The sequence below is a fragment of the Oncorhynchus kisutch genome, linkage group LG24, assembly GCF_002021735.2.
Source record: "Oncorhynchus kisutch isolate 150728-3 linkage group LG24, Okis_V2, whole genome shotgun sequence".
Classification (NCBI taxonomy): domain Eukaryota; kingdom Metazoa; phylum Chordata; class Actinopteri; order Salmoniformes; family Salmonidae; genus Oncorhynchus; species Oncorhynchus kisutch.
The window spans coordinates 24,398,068-24,412,210 of record NC_034197.2 but is presented as its reverse complement, the minus strand read 5'-3'; the positions used below and the strand labels follow the sequence as shown (position 1 = coordinate 24,412,210).

General features: G+C 43.2%; 1 pseudogene; it reads right to left on the bottom strand.

The window, feature by feature from the left end:
- Window positions 1-731: 731 nt before the first annotated feature.
- On the bottom strand, window positions 732-13,790 carry LOC109869403 (aladin-like; annotated as a pseudogene).
- Window positions 13,791-14,143: the final 353 nt, after the last annotated feature.

The following is a 14,143-nucleotide window of genomic DNA, read 5'->3' as shown; positions in this document are numbered from 1 at the left end:
CCTCCAGCTGTTTGCTTAGAAATTCTAGGGACAATTAGGAGGCCTGCGTCTTGTGACCGTAGCGTACGTGTAGGTATGTACGGCAGGACCAAATCAGAGAGATAGGTAGGAGCAAGCCCATGTAATGCTTTGTAGGTTAGCAGTAAAACCTTGAAATCAGCCCTTGCTTTGACAGGAAGCCAGTGTAGAGAGGCTAGCACTGGAGTAATATGATCAAATTTTTTGGTTCTAGTCAGGATTCTAGCAGCCGTATTTAGCACTAACTGAAGTTTATTTAGTGCTTTATCCGGGTAGCCGGAAAATAGAGCATTGCAGTAGTCTAACCTAGAAGTGACAAAAGCATGGATTAATTTTTCTGCATCATTTTTGGACAGAAAGTTTCTGATTTTTGCAATGTTACGTAGATGGAAAAAAGCTGTCCTCGAAATGGTCTTGATATGTTCTTCAAAAGAGAGATCAGGGTCCAGAGTAACGCCGAGGTCCTTCACAGTTTTATTTGAGACGACTGTACAACCATTAAGATTAATTGTCAGATTCAACAGAAGATCTCTTTGTTTCTTGGGACCTAGAACAAGCATCTCTGTTTTGTCCGAGTTTAATAGTAGAAAGTTTGCAGCCATCCACTTCCTTATGTCTGAAACACATGCTTCTAGCGAGGGCAATTTTGGGGCTTCACCATGTTTCATTGAAATGTACAGCTGTGTGTCATCCGCATAGCAGTGAAAGTTTACATTATGTTTTCGAATAACATCCCCAAGAGGTAAAATATATAGTGAAAACAATAGTGGTCCTAAAACGTATGCAAAAAGTATGCATGTGTGAGTGTGCGACTGTGTTTTCCTATGAGAGAATGTCATAACACAGGAATGAATGTACTGTATTCATTCACCGGTTTCAGGGTGGCGTCAGGCATGGTTGGCTTCTTTTTGTTAGAAGGCATAAATACAGTAGAGAAAATGATGTGCTGAATGGAATTGAAGTATTTTGTACATTAACAGTAATGTTTTAAAGATGCTTCAAGACATGGCCGCGTAGGTGTTTGTCAGCGTTTGGTGACCCGCTTGTCTGTTCCCCTTATCCTCTACACTTCCGTTCTCCTCTCTGTACCTCTCCATATCTTTCTTCTGAGCAATACAAATTAGACTGAAAAGACTAAACAGTGATATTCTTCTTTAAAGGGAAATTATTCTTGTTATTACAAACCTACATTGACATTATCACAAATGTCACAAGTATAGAATAAGGGACGATACAGTATACTCCTTTACCTAGAACATGGAGATGATTTAAGAAACATCATTAAAGACACACTGAAGCCTCCCGATCACCTCTTTTGCAAGAACAAACTGGCGATGGCTTGACCTGAACCTCATCCCACCAACCCCCTTGCCATGTCTTGGACTAGGCATAAAAAAAGAGAAAAATAACCATTTGCATAACACTTTATTTAACAAGTGTTCCAAAAATGATAAATTGTACTTAACATGACTTGAAATATGGTTTCTGTGTTAGTTTGCGTGTGTGGTTAGGAGATGAGTTCTGTGTAGAGTGTCTGGTTGGCGTAGTCTGCTGGCCTGCCCTGGGACAGGGGGGAGAGGGGCTGCCTCCAAGGCCGGGCTGGGGATTCCCAGGACTCATAAAGCAAAAAGGCACATGAGTAATCTTTCCATTAGACCAACACTGTGGAGAGACAACATCACTAGTGTCACTGAGATGAGTTTAGCGCCACCTAGCTAGACCTCGTGCTCTATTCACTGCAGCACATCAATAGCCATGTCAAATGGAATGATCAGTGGGTACACCATGTACAATTTCTAGTTGAAGTCTCATTGACCATCTTTCCCATTCAAATGACATTAATGCATAAACTACTTTTGAGTAAAACAAAAACAAACAAATAACTTTAAAATTGAAAGTAAACTATAGCGTTAAGATCAGTTTAAGCAGCACTGTGGGGAAACATCTAAATGCCTGGTGGTCCCCTAAATGTAAAGAACAGCGTTTGTAGAGACTGACCACAGTGAGCTGGGCTCCATGCTTGTAGTTGGGGTTGAATTGCATCAGTCTGGGCTCTGTCCCGGCCTCCCCCTGAACAAAACCACTGACACACATAGACAGACAGTTGATTGATTTGAGTCTTGAACACTGCGATCATGGCAGGGCGGCCTGCTTCAGCATCTCCTGATGGAACAGGTAAGAGGAAGTGAGTGGAAGAGAGAAGATGACAAAACACACTTTCCAACCTGGAGAAAGAGGAGAGGAGGGAAGGAGCCTGACCTTTGAGAAGCACGGCTAGTCTCTCTCCTGTCGGGTCCCACGCTAGCGACTGGATCTCTTCTCCGACCCTGAAAAACACACATACACAATAGGCTAATCTGTAAGGTTAATCAATAACTAGTTTAGTGAATGACTAGTTAACCCGGCACTTTCCTTACGCCATATCTCCATCTGGTGTATTTAAGGTTGTCTCAGACAGGTCGGCCACCACTGTTGCTGCCTTCGGCCCCCCTGACATCCCTAAGGGCATCCCTAGTGGAGAAAGAGGAGGACTTACATCAAAACAAACAACGCAAGCACACAGCACACAGTGTAAAACAACTGTAAGAGGTTGGTGTGCTTCATATCATACATGGTCTTGTGTTTGTGTGTGTACCTGGGGTGTCAGTAAAACTTAGGGCATAGATGACAGTCTCTCCTTGCACACTGAAGAGCAGCCGACTCCCATCAGGACTCCAACTGCCAGACTAGACAGTTACAGAGAGACAGTTAGCCAAACACACAAACACCCACACAGAACAGGTGTCTCACCTGACAGTGTCCCTTCAGACAAGGCCACCGCTCGCAAGTCCACATCCTGGTTTCCCAAACCCTGCAGCAACACACATAAGACATACACTACTGTTGAAAAGTTTGGGTTCACATATAAATGTCCTTGTTTTTGAAAGAAAATCACTTATTTTGTCCATTAATATAACATCAAATTAATCAGAAAAACAGTGTAGAAATGGTTAATGTTGTAAATGACTATTGTAGCTGGAAACGGGTGATTTTGAAGGGAATATCACATAGGTCCATTATCAGCAACCATCACTCGTGTTCCTTTGGAAGATCAGTTTTATTGCTTCTTTAATCAGTACAACAGTTTTCAGCTGTACTAACATACGTGCAAAAGGGTTTTCTAATGATCAATTAGCCTTTTAAAATGATAAACTTGGATTAGCTAACACAACGTGCCATTGGAACACAGGAGTGAGTTGGTTGCTGATAATGGGCCTTAACGACATAAAGCTCTCCTGCACTACTGTCTCTGACCTGAAGAGGTAGGAGGGTGTAGCTGCCAGCACGCAACTGCCATCAGGGGACCAGGATAGGTACGTGACTCTCCCCCTCCCACACAGTAGAGAGGCACACAGCTCTCAACAGCTACATCCCACACCTGACATAGATAGAAACAGAGACAGAGAGAAAGAGAGTCACAAGGATGTTCCAGTATCACAGTAAAATACTTTCACAGTTGAGTAGCAGTAGAGTAGAGGTTGAGACTGCTGGTTCCTACCAGCATGGCAGTGTCCCTGGGAGAGGCCGACACCAGGAGAGATCCGTTAGGTGACCATGCCATGGAAGTGACAGGGGAGTGGCCTGGGTGGGACAGGACCTGGGCACAGCCAGAAGAAGGTCTGTGAGAGGGAAGAAGAGATAGAAAGAGATTGAATGAGAAATAGGGAGGACGGAGAAAAAGAAAGTTGAAGAGTATAATAATGAGCATGTATACCTGGTAGAGAACGAGGTGGGGTCCACGTGCCAGACCAGCAGGCAGTTGTGACAGGCCACAGCCAGGGTAGACACACACAGAGGCTTCCACTGCAGGGCTGCCACACTGTGCTGCAGATGGTGCTTTAGGGTGGTAGTATTAGCACTGAGGGAGAAAGAGACAGAGTGTTTGAGAGAGAGACGGAGAAAGAGACAGAACAAGTTTAACACCGCACTAGGTTGGTCTGACTGAATATTATTTTGAGGACATAGGTTTTATCTGAATCCAGGAAACCGGCCCATATGAAGATTCTCAATTGGTTTTGCTCGGCTCCTCGGAAACAATTCCGCTTATATGAAATGACTCTCCTTCTCCACTTGCGCGTCATCATGTAAATCACGTTTAGGAATCCCAAAATAAATATGTTTAGTAAAAATGTAATTAGATAGTTGTGCTAGACATTTTATAGATAAAAGTTAAGTAAAGGTAAGTTTTGTTTTCAAATTATGTGCATTCTTTTCTCCTCACACAAAACACAACAGCTGTTTCAAAGGGGGTGTGACTGGTTTCAAAACTCTTAGGATACTCTTGTGAACCCTCTGCCGAAGGATGTAATCGAGGAGGTGAGCATATTCCTCCGTTCACCTACTAACGAATTGGAATTCTCCTCAACCACTTATCAATTTTCAGGCCCCGGAGAAGAGGACGGAGGAGTTGAGAAACTCCCATAGAGTTTAATAGTCAACGACACAGCACCATTGCAACAGACCGGCAGTGGGGCCATGAGTCTGCTACTTACCTCTTGGGGTTGTAGATGTTGATGGAGTCATCTAAAAGGGAAACACTTCTGGGTGTGGGTGCCAGGCGAAGCTCCACACTGCACAGTCCGACCTGAAACACAGGGAGCAACAACATGGTCTGGTTGCACCAGTAGGGCTTAAAAAACATTGATCTTTAATAGGCCTGTTGCGGTGACCGTATTACTGCCACACCAGCAGTCACGAGTCGTGACCGCAGTCATATTCCACGTGAACATTAAGCCACGGAAATCTCCTCTTATGCACTCTGGACGTGCGTTGGTTGTACCCAACTCCCTAACGACCATCAGGTCATTAATTGTCTCTCTAACCACTCTGACATCAATGCAGATGCAATTGAAAATCACATCAAACACTTACCATCAAAACCGTATCATGCTTTTAAAAACGTACTTCACTGTGATCGATCAATTTGAAGAAAGTTCAACAAAAGGTTGAAACTGAGTGGAAAACATGGTCGTTGTGGATGTTGTTTCAAAGTCAAACATGGATACGGACAGCGCTTTCTAAGGTGATGATTAATTCAAAACACCCATACGCATATTATAGCTTATGCATAGGCCTATATATGAGCCCAAACCTAAAGAAAAAAAGTTTGTGTACACTCAGTGTACAAAACATTAGGAACACCTGCTCTTTCCATGACAGACTGACCTGGTGAAAGCTATGATACCTTAATTGATGTCACCTGTTAAATACACTTCAATCAGTGCAGATGAAGGGGAGACCAGTTATTGGATTTTTAAGCCTCGAGACAATTGAGACATGGATTGTGTATGTGTGCCATTCAGAGAGTGAATGGGCAAGACAAAATATTTAAGTGCCTTTGAACGGGATATGATAGTAGGTGCCAAGCGCACCGGTTTGAGTGTGTCAAGAACTGCATGCTGCTGGGTTTTTCACGCTCAACAGTTTCCAATGTGTATCAAGAACAGTCCACTCCCCAAAGGACATCTAGCCAACTTGACACAACTGTGGGAAGCATTGCAGTCAATATGGGCCAGCATTCCTGTGGAACGCTTTCGACAATTGAGGCTGTTTGGAGGGCAAAGGGGGGTGCAACTCAATGTTAGGAAGGTGTTGGTAATGTTTTGTACACTAAGTGTACAATACATAGCCTAATAGCCTACTGCATAGGCCTACACATAGCAGAAAAACATATATTTAAAAAATAAAAATTTAAGATGTCTTTGGAACATAATTGATCAAGCCTATAGTCCAAAAATTAAAACAATTCTAGTAATCAACCAGTGAATGTGGACTGTATTATTACGCATGAGTCAGAGAAAACGTACAGGCCTAGGCAAAATGCTATTGGTTCATTGATTATGCAAGGCGGCATAAAGCATTTGCCTACAATTAGAGTGAATTTGTAATTGATGCATCCAAACAGACGATCTACCTGCGAGAAATTTTTACTTTAAGCCAAGTATGATTGGTAATACATTTAAATGATGGGCTTAAAATGGACTGACCAAGTATTATCAGATGTTTATTGACAAGGGGACAGATACACTTGAGAATCTATCAATAAAGTACAACCTCCAGAACTCTGTTATACAATTATTTACAAGCAAGAAGCCATCTTACTAAAGCAGTGGGACCTAATAAAACGCTTAGTGATATACATTTAATTAATTACACTGAACAAAAATAAAAACACGTCTTTACATTGTGTTGGTCCCATGTTTCATGAGCTGAAAAATTGACATTTTCCGTACGCACAAAAAGCTTATTTCTCTCAAATGTTGTGAACTAATGTGTTTACATCCCTGTTAGTGAGCATTTCTCCTTTGCCAGGATAATCCATCCACCTGACAGGTGTGGCATATCAAGAAGCTGATTAAAAGGCATGATAATTACACAGGTGCACTTTGTGCTTGGAACAATAAAAGGCCACTCTAAAATGTGCAGTTTTGTCACCCAACACAATGCCACAGATGTCTCAAGTTGAGGGAGCGTGCAATTGGCATGCTGACTGCAGGAATGTCCACAAGAGCTGTTGCCAGAGAATTGAATGTTCATTTCTTTACCATAAGCCACCTCCAACATTGTTTTACAGAATTTGTCAGTACGTTCAACCAGCCTCACAACTGCGGACCACGCATATAGGCAAGCAGTTTGCAGATGTCAACGTTGTGAACAGAGTGCCCCATAGTGGCGGTGGGGTTATGGTATGGGCAGGCATAAGCTACGGTCAACGAACACAATTGCATTTTATCGATGGCCATTTTAATGCAGAGATAACAGGACAAGATCTTAAGGCCTATTGTCGTGCCATTCATCTGCCGCCATCACACAACATGTTTCAACATGAGGTGATGGCGGCAGATGAATGGCACGACAATAGGCATGATAGTGCACGGCCCATGTCGCAAGGACCTGTAGACAATTTCTGGAAGCTGAAAATGTCCCAGTTCTTCCACGGCCTGCATACTCACCAGACATGTCACTGATTGAGCATGTTTGGGAGGCTCTGGATCGACGTGTACGACAGTGTGTTCCAGTTCCCGACAATATCCAGCAACTTCGCACATTTCACAAGCCACAATAAACAGTCTGATCAACTCTATGCGAAGGAGATCTGTTGCACTGCATGAGGGCAAATGGTGGTCACACCAGATTGTGCCTGGTTTTCTGATCCACGCCCCTACTTTTTTTTAAGGTACAGTATTTGTGACCAACAGTCACTTGAAATCCATAGATTAGGGCCTAATGGATTTATTTCAATTGACTGATTTCCTTATATGAACTGTAACAGTAAAATCTTAGAAAATGTAGCATGTTGTGTTTATATTTTTTATCAGTATAGTAATACCCCAAGAGGACTGGAAGGACATATCTAGTAACACTTCCAAGACAAACACCTCTCTACTCTGTAGGGAATACTCTTGAAAATTCAGTCAAGATTTTTTTACAACTCCTTTAATAAAATCAAAATACAACCTTGACATCAAGCCAACTTACTGGCGTATCTGTGCTTAGCTCTGCTCTCCAATACTCAAATATTATATTCCTGCCCAGTCCTCAATCATTTCTGGATCGAAGTATAAAAAGTATTGAATGATAGGTCTGAATGTTCACAACCCAAATAAGTAATTTTTCAGAATTCTGAGAATAACAGCACTTAAACAGATAACTAGAAATTGGCTTAAACCGCTGGCACCACAAATGAGCAATTGGAAAGAATTTTTTTATTTAATATATAGTATGGAAATGACAACTTATAGAATAAGAAACCAAATTACTACTTGAGATACGATGGGAAAAAATATAAAATACAAATATTATAGTATGAAATATTTAGTCTGTATCAGGAGGTAAAATGTACATGTTTTAAATGGACGGGTTTGTGTGCTTGTGTGTGTGAGAATGGGTGCATGTAAGCGAGTGTAGAAGCGCGAGTGTGTGAACCCAAATCAGAAACCGTGAATAGATGGCAGCATTCACGCTAAACTGAAAGCGCGAACCACCGCATTAAACCATGGCAAGGTGATTGGCAATATGGCCGAATACAAACAGTGGTTATTCCCTTCATAAGGCAATCAAACAGGCAAAACTTCAGTACAGAGACAAAGTGGAGTCGCAATTCAACGGGTCAGACACGAGACGTATGTGGCAGGGTCTACAGACAATCACGGACTACAAAGCGGAAACCAGCCATGTCACGGACACTGACGTCTTGCTTCCAGACAAGCTCAACACCTTTGCCCACTTTGAGGATAACACAGTGCCACCGACGCAGCCCGCTACCAAGGACTGTGGGCTCTGCTTCTCTGTGGCTGAAGTGAGTAAGATATTTAAGCGTGTTAACCACCGCAAGGCTGCCGGCCAAGACGGCATCCCTAGCCGCGTCCTCAGAGCATGCGCAGACCAGCTGGCTGGAGTATTTACGGACATATTCAATCTCTCACTATCCCAGTCTGCTGTCCTCACTTTCTTCAAGATGTCCACCATTGTTCATGTACCCAAGAAGGCAAAGGTAACTGAACTAAAAGACTATCGCCCTGTAGCACTCACTTCTGTCATCATGAAGTGCTTTGAGAGGCTAGTTAAGGATCATATCACCTCCACCTTACCTGACACCCTAGAGCCACTTCAATTTACTTACCACCCCAATAGATCCACAGACAATGCCATCGCACTGCATACAGCCCTATCCCACCTGGACACGATGAATACCTATGTATCCATTGACTATAGCTCAGCATTCAACCCAATAGTACACTCAAAGCTCATCATTAAGTTTGGGGCCCTGGGTCTGAACCCCGCCCCATGCAACTGGGTCCTGGACTTCCTGATGGGCCGCCCCCAGGTGATGAAGGTAGGAAAAACCACCTCCACTTCGCTGATCCTCAACACAGGGACCCCACAAGGGTGCGTGCTCAGTCCCCTCCTGTACTCCCTGTTCACCCATGACTGGGTGGCCACGCAAGCCTCCAACTCAATCATCAAGTTTGCAGACGACACAACAGTAGTAGGCCTGATTACTAACAATGATGAGACAGCCTACAGAGAGGAGGTGAGGGCCCTGGGAGAGTAGTGCCAGGAAAATAACCTCTCACTCAAAACAAAGGAGCTGATTGTGGACTTCAGGAAACAGCAGAGGGAGCACGCCCCTATCCACATCAACGGGACCGCAGAGGAGAAGGTGGAAAGCTTCAAGTTCCTTGGCGTACACATCACTTACGATCTGAAATGGTCCACCCACACAGATAGTGTGGTGAAGAAGAAGGCGCATCCGTGCCAATTTGGCTTGGCCCCTAAGACCCTCATACTTTTACAGATGCACAATTGAGAGCATCCTGTCAGGCTGTATCACAGCCTGGTACGGCAACTGCACTGCCTGAATCCGCAGGGCTCTCCAGAGGGTGGTGCGGTCTGCCCAACGCATCACCGGGGGGAAACTACCTGCCCTTCAGGACATCTACAGCACCCAATGTCACAGGAAGGCCAAAAAGATAATCAAGGACATCAACCACCCTAGCCACGGCCTGTTCACCCCGCTATCATCCAGAAGGCGTGGTCATAACAGGTGCATAAAAGCTGGGACCAGTTTATGCTGTTCTGTGAAGGGAGTAGTACACAGCGTTGTACGAGATCTTCAGTTTCTTGACAATTTCTCGCATTGAATAGCCTTCATTTCACAGAACAAGAATAGACTGACGAATTTCTGAAGAAAGTTATTTGTTTCTTGCCATTTTGAGCCTGTAATCGAACCCACAAATGCTGTCTCAACAAGGCCAGTTTTATTGCTTCTTTAATCAGAACCACAGTTTTCAGCTGTGCTAACAATTGCAAAAGGGTTTTCTAATGATCAATTAGCCTTTTAAAATGGCTAACACAACGTGCCATTGGAACACAGGAATGATGGTTGCTGATAATGGGCCACTGTACGCCTACGTAACCGGTGTGAAATGGCTAGCTAGTTAGCGGGAAGCGAGCTAATAGCGTTTCAATCGGTGACGTCACTCGCTCATAGACCTTGAAGTAGTTATTCCCCTTTCTCCGCGGCTTTTGTGGAGCGATGGGTAACGATGCTTCGTGGGGAGGCAGTTGTTGTTGATGTGTGCAGAGGGTCCCTGGTTCGAGCCCAGGTAGGGGCGAGGAGAGGGACAGAAGCTATACTGTTACATTGATGCTGTTGACCCGGATCACTGGTTGCTGCGGAAAAGGGGGAGGTCAAAAGGGGGGTGAGTGTAACCGGTGTGAAATGGCTAGCTAGTTAGCGGGATGCACGCTAATAGCGTTTCAATCAATGACGTCACTCGCTCTGAGACCTTGAAGTAGCAAGGGCAGCGTCTTTTGTGGAGCGGTGGGTAACAATGCTTCGTGGGGAGGCAGTCGTTGATGTGTGTAGAGGGTCCCCGGTTCAACCCAGGTAGGGGCGAGGAGAGGGATGGAAGCTATACTGTTTCACCTATGTAGATATTCCATAAAAAATCTGCCGTTTTCAGCTACAATAGTCATTTACAACATTAACAATGTCTACAGTGTATTTCTGATCAATTTGATGTTATTTTAATGGGCAAAAAATATGCTTTTCTTTCAAAAACAAGGACATTTCTAATACCAAAACTTTTGAAAGGTAGTGTATGTAAAGCAGATACTTACATTTAATTAATTTTTTTAATTGCAAAAATTGATAACCTGTTTTGACTTTGTCATTATGGGGTATTGTGTATAGATTGATGAGGGGAAAAAAACATTTAATCAATTTTAGAATAAGGTTGTAACATAACCAAATGTGGAAAAAGTGACAGGGTCTGAATACTTTCCGAATGCACTGTAGGCCGACTCATATTCTGTTTTTCTGAAATAAAACATTTCTTTATATAATTTATTGTGAAGTGTATATTAAATGGATTTTGATTTTGATTTTAATATAGAAGGTTCCAAAGGCGCACATCAGCGGCTTGTATGCGTGTAGGCCTGGAGATGCTAAATGTGCTATGTTAATTAACGGTTAATTACCATGAGAACAGCAGTTATTTTCGTGACAATAACAGGCTGACAAAATGTCATGACCGCCACAGCCCTAGTCTGAAATGCTAGGTCGGGTGTAGCTATGTTCCGATTTGGGGATCAGAATTTACACGTGTTTCAGAATAGTTGTAACTAAGTCCGGTGTAAGCCATGCGCGTTCCTAAGATTTGATGGCGGTTGCTAGACAACGCCCGTTCTAAACTTTGCAAGGCACGTCACTTCGCATTTTCTTAACCACAACTGGTTGATCAATAAATAATTACTGTGGGAATGAATAACACTGAAGGACGAAAACATTAGAATAAAGTAGGCTAATGTCACTGAATGTATTAATTTGTTGCCTACTGAAACTTCCAAAGTTAAGTTTGAAATAATTTAAAACAATAGCCGAGTGTGGTCAACGATCATTTAGTTTTGACAGACGTGGGTGGGGACTCGTCTTGATCGATCTTCTGGTCGGAAAATGTGAGCTCTAGAAAAATACCCAAGTTTGCGACTTTGAATACAGTTATTTGACCGTTCAAAACTATTTTTCCCAGTCGGATCTCATTTTGTTTTAAAGTTCCCAGTTGTCTTGGAACACACTGAAGTCGGAAATTTCAGAGTTCCCAGTTGTTTTGAACACAACATTAGTCTCAGCGGAGGGAGGGAGAGAGCAGCGGTCCGGTGAGACTGACCAGAGAGAGGGGACATCATCTTCCACTTGATGGCGATACTCTACTTGCACCACATCTGCCTCATGCACAAATGCATGTTGTTCCTATGAACAGAGAATGTTAAATATTCCTCATTATTAAAATAGACACGACGACCTGCTAATAATAATATAAACGCAGGGCTATTGATTAACTTTGTCTACTCATTCAGTATAGTGTGGATTTTGGTATTTTATTAGGATCCCCATTAGCTGTTGCAAAAGCAGCAGCTACTCTTCCTGGGGTCCACCCAAAACATGAAACATAATACAGAATGACATAATACAGAACATCATTAGACAAGAACAGCTCAAAGACAGAACTACATGCATCTTTAAAAGGCACACGTAGCCTACATATCAATGCATACACATAAACTATAAAATAATGAAACAGTGTAGACAGTGCTGAATAAAAACAGACAAACACACAAAAAAACAGCAGCTCTTTGCTGTATTCTTTGACGCTCTCTCTCTCTGGTCAAGGTTTTATGAATCTCAGGTAGGCTAGTATAACATTTTGCTGTGGCCGGGGTTGTGGAAACTGTAGGCAAGGTGATTTGAGCGATCCAGGACAAATACAATTTAAAAAGGAGCGCAAGCAAGTGATCGACTTGGAATGCCTTGAAGATTGACCTGACCAGTCGATCGTAATCGACCGGTTGGTGACCATTGTCCTAAAGTTAATAAATAACTCATATTTGACAAGGACATAAGAGAGGGTATATTTCAGGATCTAATTGGGGACAAACTAAAAAGGTGGTCTTACCAGTTGAGCACCTGGGAAAACTCAGCGGTCATGTCCTTGCTGCTTAACTGAAGACAAAGGGCAGACAACAAGTCAAAACACCCTGGAAAGTTTAGTATTGTCTGATTGTTACTGATGGAAAATGTGCCATGTGAATTGACTGTGAGACTGGGCCACTTACTGTGAGATGAGGAAACAGAGAGCCGTGGAAGGAGGAGACCCACCGTAGCAAAGCCAGGACACAGCTAGAGCTAACCTCTAGCCACTTGGGCACTGGGAACACACACATTAAAGAGTTACACACTCTTGCATGATAGAACACTTTCTTATCTGAAGCGCAGTCTGCATGTAATATTTTCAAGACCGTAAAATAATGAAGATAACATGGCACTCACCCTCTGCACTGGAGTTGGCTATTTCATTTAGGAGTCCAGAGAGGCCTGCATCACACCTAGCAGACAGACACAGAGGTAGGAATTAGTGAACAGGGCCTTAGAATTGACTGTGTGCGTCTCTGTATGTGTCACACACACCAAGCCCCTGCACTCCTTGTGTACAGTGTCTCACAGTGGTCCCGAAAGGCTGCCTTGGTGCTGCTCTCTTGGCGGCTGCGAGGTTTCAGTGACTCTCCCGGGAGGTACAGATTCAGAGGATGTGAATCCTACAGCAAATGGAAATACATTAGACATATATACACACACACACACACACACACACACACACACACACACACACACACACAATAAGAATAAACATCTAAACATTACAGTGACAAACAGTTTTTGGTAACTGAAGTTTGTGGTGACTAGTACAAGGATTGGCATTGATATGATAGCCCACCCACCCGCCCCAAACCAGACTGCTGGATCTGTGTTGGACTCGTTGTATTGAGAAGTCTCTCCATAGGCGGGCAGCGGAGGGGGGAACAGAGCCAAGGAACACATCATAACCACATTACTCCTGAAAAAGACATCACATTTAATAGCTCAACATTCTGCCATCACATGCAGATGCTAGCTTAATTAGCTAGCTAGTCACTAACGTTAGCTATCTAGCAAGCTTGGCTGGCTAGATTGGATTGACACTTTAGACTTGCTAGCTACTTAGCAGGCTAGCTAGACCGACAATTACTAAATACAACTACACAGTTATCCATGTAGTGGTACATTGTCCATGTACTGTTACCTTTATTTTTCCTATAAAATGTAGCTAGGTTTATAGCAGCTTCCAACAGATCGGCCAGTTAACAAATCCCGCCGTGCTGGATTCATAAACTACGGAGGCCTGTAAGAAGGCATACAAAACGGAGAATTTCCACAACGCGGACATACTTTTCCCAGAGGTTAATACTCTGCTGTCATCTATCGGATAAATAGTGGCATTACATCCTACTTCTGTTCGCAGTTCACATTGGTGCTGTTTCATCCATTTGTGACATGGATGAAATAAGCAAACTGTAAAAACGTGCTGGTTGTTTGCAATTCAAATGCCGTTTTGATGAGTGAATGCATGGTGTGTAGACCTTGGTGGGCAAATTATTAGCTATACCACATTTGAACCGTTAATTGTGTGTGTAATTTAGAGATGTCCGAAGACAGAACTAAGTAGTCAGTGGAATAGACATGACACGAAGACAGTTGATTGAA